A 12,295-nucleotide genomic window follows, 5' to 3' on the forward strand; every position below is an offset into this window, starting at 1 on the left:
GCTTGTTCCCTTTGGAACTTTGGAACGCGATGAAATCTGCCACCGATTCGTTGAACCAGGAATCTTTTGATTCTTATTTTTCGCGACAGAAAATTCTCAGAATTGAGATTCGTATCGGTATCTCTCGGCCGTGGAAGATTGTTATGGCGAAAATCTTTGGAGGGGTAGTTTTTGAGATGATGGAATTAGGGCAAAAGGACGCGAGATGCCGGCCACTTCGATTGATCTATACACGTACACGTATGTTTAAGAAGGAATAATTTCAAAATTTCAAAATCAGAATAAATATTTATAATAAGATTAAGGGATGAAAAAAAAATTTATCGCATAATATCGTACAAAGTTTTTAATTTTCAAGAAAATTCTTTTTAGAATGTGTTAGAAAGAAGTGGATTCTTATACAAATAAACAAGTTTCTAAATAATTTCATAATGAAAATTTAAAATTTATTTAAATTAGATTTTAATTTATTTATTATTATTATTATTTAATTTTGATTTATTTAAATTAGATTTATTTATTTCAGTAAATATAAAATAAAAAATATAAAAAAAACTAATATCTCAGAGATAATAGCGTAAGGTTAAAGAGACTGGGTGACTTGAATTTCCACTTACAAGATTTATATCTTTCCAGGTCACGGAAATTTTGAAACAAGAGGGCAGTTCTCAAGGGGAATAGGACTCGCAACTCGATAATTTCTACATGAAAAATCTTCTCGATTGTGATTTATATCCTCCGTACCCATACAGAACACCGTATCTCGAGAACACTTAGGGATAGCTTTCGGGGATAGTAGTATCAGGGTGAAGGGACCGCGACCTGGGCAGCTCGATTGATCAGCTCGGTCGACCGGTAAACGGAACGTTCCCTTACGATTCACGATTCGATAAACCGACCCCTTTTCTCCCTTATCTACCCTGGAACACCTTAAGGACATCCAATATACGTAATCAGCCCTACGGATAGAAACAGAGTAAATACAAAGAGAGGAGGGAGAAAGATTCGAAGGGAAAGTTTCGAGGGAATTGCAGATTAAAAGGGAAAATACAAACGCGAAAAGGAGGAGTGGTGAAGTAGCGGCATCATCGGTAGTTGCAGCTGCATCTTCAACCACCCTGGATCCCTGGATCTTTTCATCACGGGGTGGAAAGTAGCGAAGTCACGGCTGACACGCAACGACGTTCTTTCCCATTTTATTCGTAGGGTGCAATGCACTTGAAGCTCGCTGTAAATTCACAGCCCTTCATCGCTTTACGTTCCTCCTCCTCTTCCTCCTCCTCCTCGTGGGAGTTAGAAGAGATGTACAGTTCGTTCCATGCTATTGGATCGGTTGAAGAAAGTTTGAAATTGAAGAGAATTTCACGGAGTAAATTGGTAAATTCATTTATCATTTAAAATTTAGAGACTCAAAAATGGAAATACTTTTTTTTAAACTAATTAATTTTTCGATTACAAAATGAACATACAGTTTCTTCAAAAAGATACAAAAGCGACGATTTTCGATACGTTTCCACTCGAATCCATTTAATCATACCTCATCAAATTTCGTTCTATCTTCTTCCATGGCTATGACTCGAAACACCCTGTATCTCTCACACACACACATTTATATATATATATATATATATATATATATATATATATATATATATATATATATATATATATATATATATATATATATATATATATATATATATATATATATATATATATATATATATATATATATATATATATATATATATATATATATATACAGAATATTGCGAAAGACCGATGGGAGATCGTAGAAACCGTCGCTCGTATTTGCCCCCGGTGGTGGAAGAAAGGACGAGAGGAAAACGACGACGGGGTTTGGTACCCTCAACTCTCTAGCTCTGAAGGGAGGAGGATGGATCCGGGATGGGGGTTGGTAAGAAGCAGGAGGATGGCGTGGCAAAGGGACGTCGAAGGGCGAAAGAGGAGACGTGGAAAAGATGGAGGGAGAGAAAGAGAGAGAGAGAGAGAGAGAAAGATAGAAAGTTCGTGCTATAAAGTATTGACTGACTGTTGTACAGCGAACTATATGTACCGGCTCTATAATACCGGCAGACTCCACTCGGCCCTCGCCTCCAGCCAGGAGGAATAATGCGACTTCCGGAACCGAGGAAATACCTTTCAGCTTTTTAAGAGCTCCATGCCGAGCGAGAATCCGGCCGAAAGGAAAAATAAAAAAAAAGAAGAGAGAGAGAGAGAGAGAGAGAGAGAAGAAATGAGAAGGAACCAAGCTGGGGAGTTACAACGTTCGTTCGGTTCGTTCGTTAATGTACGTAATCTCGTTGGATACGGTTGGGTCCGGATGTTCGGGCCTCGAGGTTTGTGTATCGAGGCTGATGAGTTGATAGGGATGAGCTACCGGTTAATTCGGACACCTTATTTGTCATTGCACGAGATAATCTCGAGGTTATTGATGATGAATGGGTGTAAAAAGTTGAGGAGGATACTTCTTTTTGGATACAGGTTCTAGAGTAGAGGTGATTGATCTTTGGCTTTTATTCCAGATACTTATATTCACCCGTTGAAACGAAATTTTACTCAATTTACTTGTTTAACGAGCGAATATTTATTATTCGAATCGAAGTGGTTTTCAATCGAAGAAACTATTTATCCGTCACTATAAACGAATTACTCGAAATCTAAGATTGATTAGGAACGAGGAAAAATATTCTCGGGCTAATTTGAATGAAATATGATGTCTAATCTCAACATAGACACGCACGAACTTCATTATACGAAATATTCTTGAACTATTTCTAAACATAAATTTCGAGAAGCGGATAGCTGTTTAGAAATAGAAGAAATTTATTTAAACGATGATTTATCGAGAATCCTAAACTATACACGTGTGTGATACTTTACTACTAGCTATGAGCTAAGTTTACGAGAAGTCATTTTTCTTAATCACTCTTTAAAGGATTACCACGTATGTGTTACGATAGTTATTCGAGAATAATAATTCTCGTCAGAATTGATGGTCATGCGTGATGAGCAATTTAGTGATTCCTACGTATGTAGCGTGAGATGTCGTGACGTTGGTGTCTCTATCCCGAATTAATGCGATAAACTCACGCTGGGAGCCCGATTGAGTTACGTGGATGTAGGAAAAACCGAACTCGATGATGTATGATGTTTACTGCTGCGTTTAAACGCAGGTGATGAAAGTACGTAACGTAACCAGTATTTAAATGTAACCACAGTGGTTGGTTCCTTGATATTTTTTTTTTATTGTTGTTTTTTCCTCTCGTCGTTGTTCAATTATCGTTATTAATCAAACATTTCTATTTTCCGTGTAATTAATTTGCCCATTCTTCAGCATATCAATCATTAATCTTAATCTCAATTGAATCTTTCGATGGAATTGAAATTCTGGAAGATTAATCTTATTTTTAAAATTGGAAATTTATAAGTGCTTTCATTTCGAAAATTATTCGGATAAATATATATTTAGGTAGTTGCATATTCATGTATTAAAATGTACGCGTTCCGGATAATATATATTTATCGTGAAATACAAATTCGTAGATACATTCTTCTCTTATCAAAATTTTATTATACGAGATTTAAAATATCCATTTCAAAAAATTCTCCGATTAAAAATAAATAATTCTTTCCATCGTACAGAAATACAGAATCTATGAACTACGATCAAAAACAACAGCTGATCTTTCATCTATTTTTACGAATAGTTATTTTGAATAATCCTGAAAAATTCTCTTACCAAAAATTTCTTCTGTTATCGAAATCCAGAATCCATCGAAAATAATCGAAACTATAAATTCTAAAACTATATCTTACATCCGATATATTCCTCTCCCAACCGATTTTACGAGAAAAACAAAATCTTCTCCACCATGATCCACCACGCAATCCTATAAATCATGATCATAATTAAAGATTCTATCCCCAAGCCTACATCGATTTTCCAATACAAACTCTCGTACAAACTTTCATACATCTAATAAATCCCTTTCTACGAAATGCCTAAATATCTGACTCTCAAAAAATCTCTTAATTACAAAAAAAAAAAGAATCCTTTCGTTCGATTTTCGTAATAAACGTCCACGAAGTCGAAGCGACGCGACACGAGATTGAAAATTAAAATCCCTTCGGCATTAATTGCCGATGTAAATGTTAATTACCGCGGTAAATCGCGCGAGACTGGAGGAAAAAAAAAAAAAAAAAAAAAAAGAAAGAAAGAAAAAAAAGAAAAAAGTCGAGCGCAGGTGATGTCGACATGGTCGTTGATTCTTCGATCTAATGGGCTCCATATACGTACACACGCACGCGCGTACGCAATGAAACGGGATGTTCGGCCTAATTACCGCGTTTTATCAATAGGGATTCTTCCGCGCTGCCGTCTAATGGAGTGTCTAGGCTGTAATCTGTAGTGGGAAGCACGTGACACAATTTCGAAACCCGGAGTTCGTCGACCCAACGTTGCGTCATTGTCGGTGACGTTCTAGCCGCGCTGAACCGATGTGTCGCCCCTGTCTTCCTTCGAATTTATGACGTTGCGATCCGGCTTGTTTAAGGTTCACACGCGAGGAGGAAGCGGCCTCCTTCCTCCTCGCCACGAACACGCGTTACGATTCGGAATTGGCGTGACTGAAACTCTTGGACGGGAAGGGGGATAGAAGGGGAGAGCGGTGGTTTAGAATTCGAGGAATTTCCTCCGCTGGTCTATTTTTATTGTTACGGCGGAGGAAGTGTGGGTGGCGAAGTGGTTATATTTGACATCTTATATATCGAGTTGATGCCGTTTGATTTGATGTTTGGCATCTGTTTCTTCCGAGGGGCTTGGGTTCGATTTCTTTGAGAACGCGATAGAGGGATTACGGAAAGGGTAGTTGTTATAGAGTTAGATGGGTAAGGATGAATTGATGATGAATTTTAGGGGGGAAAGAACGTTATGGATTATGGATTTTCTTTTGAGGATGAATGATGGAAAAGATGTTTATGAGATTTTTGATTTTGAATTTCGTAACAAGTATTATTTATATATATATATTTTTAAATTGATTTTTACGATTGAAATTATGTTTAAAAAAAAATTCATCATCAGAGCTACTCCATATGATTTTGAACGATCGATTCGACGGCAGCGTGATTCGATTAGCTTTTTTCTCTAAGCAATTACGGGAACAACTTGTTAAGTACTTTTTCCATTAGCCCCGGCTCTGCGGAAGAATTCCCAAGCTTAATCAATCAACTTCCGAATTATTCCCTCGAGGAATTTGATCGTTTGGAGCTACTTCGAGAGTGACAATGATATAGGTCAAAAAACTAGGGAAACGACTTCTCAGGGAAAATATATGACTCTTATTTATAATGCCTTTTTTTTCTCTACGTGGAATTTTGTATTCCCAAAAGCCACTTTTCTTTTTCTCAATATCCAACGATAAATATATTTCTTCTCGTACTTTTTGATTTACGCACATCTTGATGTAAGAAAAAAAATTTACGTCCCTTATTTATCAAACGTGATTTGATTATATTAAATTTATCTTTTCATAAAACGATCATCCAATTCGAGTGATAGATATATTCATATATAAATAAATTTACGTATTTACTCAAATTAATAAATTTAAATATCGCGTCTGATTATAAATTGCACACGTATCGTTAGTCCAATCGCAGCAATAATCGTCAGGAACATGGATTAGTTTGCAAACCCTTAATCAACCAACCACGCGTCGTTACCACGCTTGTCCCATTAACCGGGCAAGTTTCTGCGTACAGTTGAAAACACCCCGTATATCTCGACGCGCTGACACCGTTGCCGCGTCAGACCCTCCACCCTTTGATTTAATCCGTTCTCTCCCTTCATCCCTTCATCGCGAGAAGCGAAAAAGGGAAGGAAAGGGACAGAGAGAGAAAGAGAGAGAGAGAGGGTTGCGTTGGGTAGGGTAGGAAAATGGTGCCAAGTGCACAGTACTGGGGCATCGACCAGCAGTCGTTCGCGGCTGTCGTATGTCCGATACTCCTCTTGGCCATTTTCCATCACCGATATCATCGGATACCAACCGTAGAATTTTCAACTGGACGAAGTTGAAGAGCAAGTTGCAAAATAGCGGTGTAAAAATCTGAGGTCGTTTATTGGCGAAAATTAAATGAGAAATTTAATGGAATTTATGGTCGCGATAAGATAGCGTAAGTAAGATTTAGAGTGTAAGATTATCGAAAGATGTTTCATAGAAGGACTCATGATCAGGAATAATCTAAGAAAGTGAGATTATGAGATAGTGATGCAAAATATAATTTCCATTCAATGTTTCGATAATAAATAAATATTATTAATAAATAAATAAATAATAAATAAATAAAGATAGAATCGCTGTTTATATATATATGAAATTGTATAGTATAGTAAGATTCGTTTGATATCGGTAGATTTAAGTGGACATGTTTAAACAATTTTCACAATTCTCTTTTCTCATTTATCAACTTATAAAATATGAAAGAATATAAATAATCCATATTTTATTTATCATATTATTTATCATACAGTCGTAGAGCTGTCGTATTCCAATGGAATTTTGGTTCACCGCGATGGAGGATGGTTGAAAATTCGGAACCTTCGGTATGTATCTCGTGCTCGATTCTTCGCACGATGATTACCCTTACCCGTTCCAATGGAACGAGCACAATTACGATTCGAATACGTCGATCGAATGCTCAATGTTCCAGCGATCGCTTCTCCTTTCGAACGTTTAAAATTCCTCGAACACCTAATTACCGAAATCAAACGATTCGAGCGATGGTGCATCGCCCGGATTAAATCAATGCTCTCTAATGAGCACTTCGAAATCGTCTGCAATGCCTGTCATTCACCCGATAATCACGATTATTCGCCGTTCCCTTTGTTATATATGCATCAGATCCATCCAGTGTCTCGCCAGTTCGTATTCCCCTGGCCACCTTTCTGAAAAGAAAAACAGTCGCTTGATTTTTTGGTCTTATTCTCTTCATTCTCTCCCAAATGCCTAACATCGATTTTTCCTTGTGATTATAATATCGGTATTTCTTTCGAGTTTGTTCTTCGAGGATCCACGCGTTGATAGAAAGGATTATTATTTATATAACGTTCTTCTTGATCGATTTAAGTAAGATTTATTTCGGCAAAGATAGAAGATGAAAATAATAATTTAGCATGATATAAAGTATATGGAAATTATCTTCGAAAATAATTATCCTTGTTTGTGTTGAAGGATAGAATTTAATATAAATATAATATCGTTACAATTATTATATTGTTAATGCGATATATTGTTATCTTTTCACAGTATATCTCATGAAACTCTACAATTTCAATTCATCGAAACAATAGAATTTATTTAAGAATAAGAATAATTATTCTTATTGCTTGAATCTTTAAAATAAAAGTGATAACTAATTTCAAATATTTCCAGTCGTAAATCTACTTCTTCTCTCGCTTCTAAATCATCACTTGATGAAAAATTCTATTGATACAACGAAAAAAATCCTTCTCAACAGTCCTCTTCCCGAACGGATGATAAATAGCGGAGGAGGGAACAATTCTAAATCATAAACAAACGAGACAATTCGTCAGCGGTTCGAATAATTCAACTTGGCTGGTGGTGTGCACCTATAAAGCCGTACACAGTAGCAACCGTTTAGAAGGGAAGCAGACTAAACAAAAATAATCTCTCGCTGCTTGCACGTTGCCACGGTGGCCGCCACAGGGAAAAGAGGGTGACATAAGCATATTTCTAGCATACTTACGAAGAAACCCAGCAATATCTCTGTTTAACGTACCATAAACGAAATCGAAATCATTTCGAAATTCATTATCGTATTCTAATTCTTCATCACATTTAGAATAGAATATCGATAGAGTGTTAATCTTTATTTGCATCCAAGTTTCATTTATTTCCAGAAATCGAAGACTTAAGGTTTCGTACGCGTCCTTTTTGTATTGTTAAATACAAGTAAGTCTATTGCGCGATTCTTCATCACATTTTCTATTTAGAATAGAAGATCGATAGAGTGTTAATCTTTATTTGCATCCAAGTTTCATTTATTTCCAGAAATCGAAGGCTTAGAGTTTCGTACGCGTCCTCTTTGTATTGTTAAATGCAAATAAGTCTATTACGCGATTCTTCATCACATTGTCTATTTAGAATAGAATATCGATAGATTGTTAATCTTTATTTGCATCCAAGTTTCATTTATTTCCAGAAATCGAAGGCTTAGAGTTTCGTACGCGTCCTCTTTGTATTGTTAAATACAAATAAGTCTATTACACGATTCTTCATCACATTCTCTATTTAGAATAGAATATCGATAGAGTGTTAATCTTTATTTGGATTCAAATTTCATTTATTTCCAGAAATCGAAGGCTTAGAGTTTCGTACGCGTCCTCTTTGTATTGTTAAATACAAATAAGTCTATTACGCGATTCTTCATCACATTTTCTATTTAGAATAGAATATCGATAGATTGTTAATCTTTATTTGCATCCAAGTTTCATTTATTTCCAGAAATCGAAGGCTTAGAGTTTCGTACGCGTCCTCTTTGTATTGTTAAATACAAATAAGTCTATTACGCGATTCTTCATCACATTTTCTATTTAGAATAGAATATCGATAGATTGTTAATCTTTATTTGGATTTAAATTTCATTTATTTCCAGAAATCGAAGGCTTAGGGTTTTGTACGCGTCCTCTTTGTATTGCTAAATACAAGTAAGTCTATTACGCGATTCGGTGAACGTGGGAATCGTCCAAAGGTGCGATCGAATTCTTGGCCGAGCTCTGGGGTCGGGTTATCAGCTACTGTCACGAGCACGTCGCCAAACGATCGTCGAGGGAATGTGGAAAATGTAACGCTAGCTAAATTAGTTAACGGGCCCAATTGCGATGGTCGCTTGGGAAATGAAAGGGGTGGAAGTCGGCCAATTATGAGAAATGAGTACGTGTTATCGAAGGTAATGTGAGGATACGGAAGAATAACATTTTTATTTCAACGCTTTGAACGTTAAATTAGAAAAATAACGAGTCAATTGGTCATAATGATTATATATATATTTCATTATTGAAATTGGTACGTTTGATTCAATTTCTCCCTTCTTTTTTTTATCAGGAATAATTAATTTTACCATAGATACTTATGAGAATATAAAAAAGTATTCAAACTAGAGTTTCGCTCGCACATATTCTATTATTTCTAGAAAACAATTATTTCCAGAAGAAAGGAAGATCATTTAAAGACATCTCAAAACTAAAGCAAAAGCTTGAAATTACAAATTACACGATATTGCTTACCTTCAAACGTACAGAAAAAAAAAAAAAAAAATCTCCATTCAACGATTCCTCCTTAATCTCTTCCCAATCTCCAAGAATTCTCACAAATCATCCGCGATCGATCGTAACGAAAGGAATCTCGTATAATCCCGATAATATTTCCCAGTTTACAACTGGGAAATCTCACGTCCCCTTGGCTCAACCAAAATCGATTCGTCGCGCGTTTCCTCGCCACGTCTGTTTCCTTTCCAAAGACGTTTGTGTACACTGGCGCGCGCGGTAAAGACACACGCGCGGCGAGAATGCACCCGGCAAAATGCCCGTCTGTATACAATGCGTCGAATGTCTGGCCAGCGTCTGGCCGGGATCCTTGAATGAACGCCTATTTTTAAAAGGGCGCACAAACGGTATAAACAAGCGGCCGGTCGGTCGGATCATCCCCCTGCCCACGAAATGGAATTCGAGCTGTGGCCAAGAGAGAGAGAGGCCTTCGTACGTGTCTGTCGTCGGGCGTCGCGACGCCGACGCCGACGTCGATGCCTCATCGGCCACGTTTGCGGCCGCGTTTCGATCGATATCTCGACAAAGTTCGCTAATTGAAAGCGGAGACTAATTCGATGGATCCGTGATTTCCGATTTTATGATCTCATTGGGGTTTACAAGTCTACGAGCTATGTGTGTCTATGTGTGTGTGTGTGTGTGAAAGAGGGAAGTTTGAATCTTGTGAATCGAAGGTTTGGTTGTGGTTCGAGGAAGGAATTTTTTCCCCCCTCTTTGCGGTGAGAAGTTTATTGCTTTGAATTTGATCGTAATGATTTGATCGTCCATTGGGTGTTGTTGAAATTTTGCACGTGATCGTCGGTGTTTCTTCGTTCGGTTTATTTTTTATCTTCGATTCGAATATATGGGATAATTAAAGATAACGTGTAGAAATAGCAGCTTTGATGGATTTTTTTGGATCATTCTCGTGAATCATTTTCATTTAAATATCAAGTTTGTTCATATGGATGATCGATAAAATCGACAAAAAATAAAATTTCTATTATTAATGGAAGAGAATTCTTCTTGCTTACATAATCTTGCATAATTTTATCTTCGCAAGGGTTCGTCCTTTTTTTTTTTTATAATATATCCCACGTGTCTTCTCAAAATTTTCTCAAACACACTCAACGTACGTCCTCGTGAAACACGTGTACTTTCCATCCAAGTTCACTTTATCACGCGTTGCCCACGTTCTCTGCCCGCGAAACTCGAAGGGGAAAAAATCGAAACACGCACGCCAGGAAGATATTTCAAACGCGATACGTAGGTACTCTCGGTCACGGGGATTATAAAAAGAAAAAAAAAAAAGAGGAAAATGTCGCAGACGATGACTAATGAATAAAATATACGGCCGTGCGTGTTGTAACGATGCGGCGTAAGATAGTATCAACCGACACTAATAGCTTGTCTTTTTATCGATAACTGCAGTCATCGGTAGACAGTGACTAGACACAAAAATCCTCGCCACTCTTACGATAACATCTCCAAGAAACGATTATTCATAATGTGATCTAATTCTTTCTTTTTTTTTTGCTTTTTTTTCCCAATTTTTCTCGAGATTTATTAGCTCGTTCATCCAGTTTTTCTATTTCTTTCTTTTTTTGTTGATTCGTTAAACTGAAGAATATATTAAAAAATGTATCGATATATCGAAGAAAGTTATCTCTTCTATAACACTTTTGTTGAAATAACGTACACCGATATATCATTGTAATTATAATATTTTATTAATTATAGTATGTTAATTAATTTTAGATGTATGTATCATATTTAAATGAAGAAAAAAATGCCATCATTGTAAGTATTCCTTTGCTATTTTGTAATACATACAATTATTGCGCATCTAAATTTGTAATATTTCATACATCATTATATATACAAAAAAGAAAAAAAATTTAATTAATAAATCCTCTTTAACGAATGAACGTAAATTTCAGATTGTGAAGAGAATTTACCAAACTCGTGCCTCATAAACGATCTATTGCAGTTTTGAATCTCCGGCAAGATTCATAAGAAACAGGATCTTATTATAATTTTACATCAATAATTATTTCTACCGGGATATTTAACGTACATATCTATACGTATTCATCTTCGAGTAATTAAATGCACGTTTTAAAAATACATTAATATAAATCTCTACAACGATCTTATTTTTAAAGCATAATAATGCTCTTACGCTTATAGACGAAGAGGATTGTTTCGAACGGACAGAGCGAAGGGATACCCCCATCGCCTTACCGATGTCGCAATCGCACATTACCAACAATAGGCTCGAGACGCGGTTATTCGATTGCGTGAGAAGGTCGTCCGCGGATCGCGGAAATTGGGGCCCGACTCGAATGAAAATTGACTCGTTTATCGCTCGGGTGCAACGACCGGTGTAGCGAGCGCGGCGCCGTGACACGGTTCGCCATTTCTGCCGGGTCCATTCGTTCGTTCGATCGCGGATCACGGAAGGAAGGGTCGCGATATCGGTGCCTCCTCGAGGCCACCGTTCACCACCTCGAGTGTCCTTGGCGACGATCGAGATCGAAGGATCGAGACTGGGTCGCCAGACAGGAATTTGCTGGGCGAGGCTTTTGAGGTAAGGTCGTGTTCTTTTCTGCGTGGTGAATAAAAAATTACTTATTGATTTAATTGATAATAAATAGGAAGTTTAGGAAGGAATTGCGTTATCGCGAACGGTTTCTTTCTTCTAGGGGTTGATGGAGTAGTTGTTGATAAAATTTTTTAAAATGTGTATGTTTATATCAAAATAGTTGGAATTCAATAATTTCAATAACTTCAGTAATTTCTTTGCAAAAAGCATTAATGTATAACCTGATTCTTACATATATTTGCATATTTGAATATTGATTAGTATTTCTGTGATACTGGTTTTGGAATTGTCTACCTTGAAGCTATATCTTGATCAAGAGTGAATGGACTTTTTTTTTTTTT

At 36.7% G+C, this 12,295-nt stretch overlaps 1 protein-coding gene and 2 long non-coding RNA genes across 3 annotated transcripts in view; all 3 read left to right on the top strand.

Annotated features, from left to right (window-relative positions):
- Positions 1-12,295, top strand: part of LOC102678694 (lateral signaling target protein 2 homolog) — an 83,766-nt gene that overhangs the window by 11,112 nt on the left and 60,359 nt on the right. The gene's annotated exons all lie outside the window — the stretch shown is intronic.
- Positions 545-2,224, top strand: LOC116186640. Its single transcript, XR_004151658.1, has 2 exons — positions 545-855; positions 1,766-2,224. It is a non-coding gene; the product is annotated as an uncharacterized LOC116186640 (long non-coding RNA).
- LOC116186641 lies at positions 8,086-9,088 on the top strand. Its single transcript, XR_004151659.1, has 3 exons — positions 8,086-8,137; positions 8,357-8,359; positions 8,754-9,088. It is a non-coding gene; the product is annotated as an uncharacterized LOC116186641 (long non-coding RNA).

This window comes from Apis dorsata, unplaced genomic scaffold (assembly GCF_000469605.1).
Source record: "Apis dorsata unplaced genomic scaffold, Apis dorsata 1.3 scaffold_1065, whole genome shotgun sequence".
Lineage (NCBI taxonomy): Eukaryota > Metazoa > Arthropoda > Insecta > Hymenoptera > Apidae > Apis > Apis dorsata.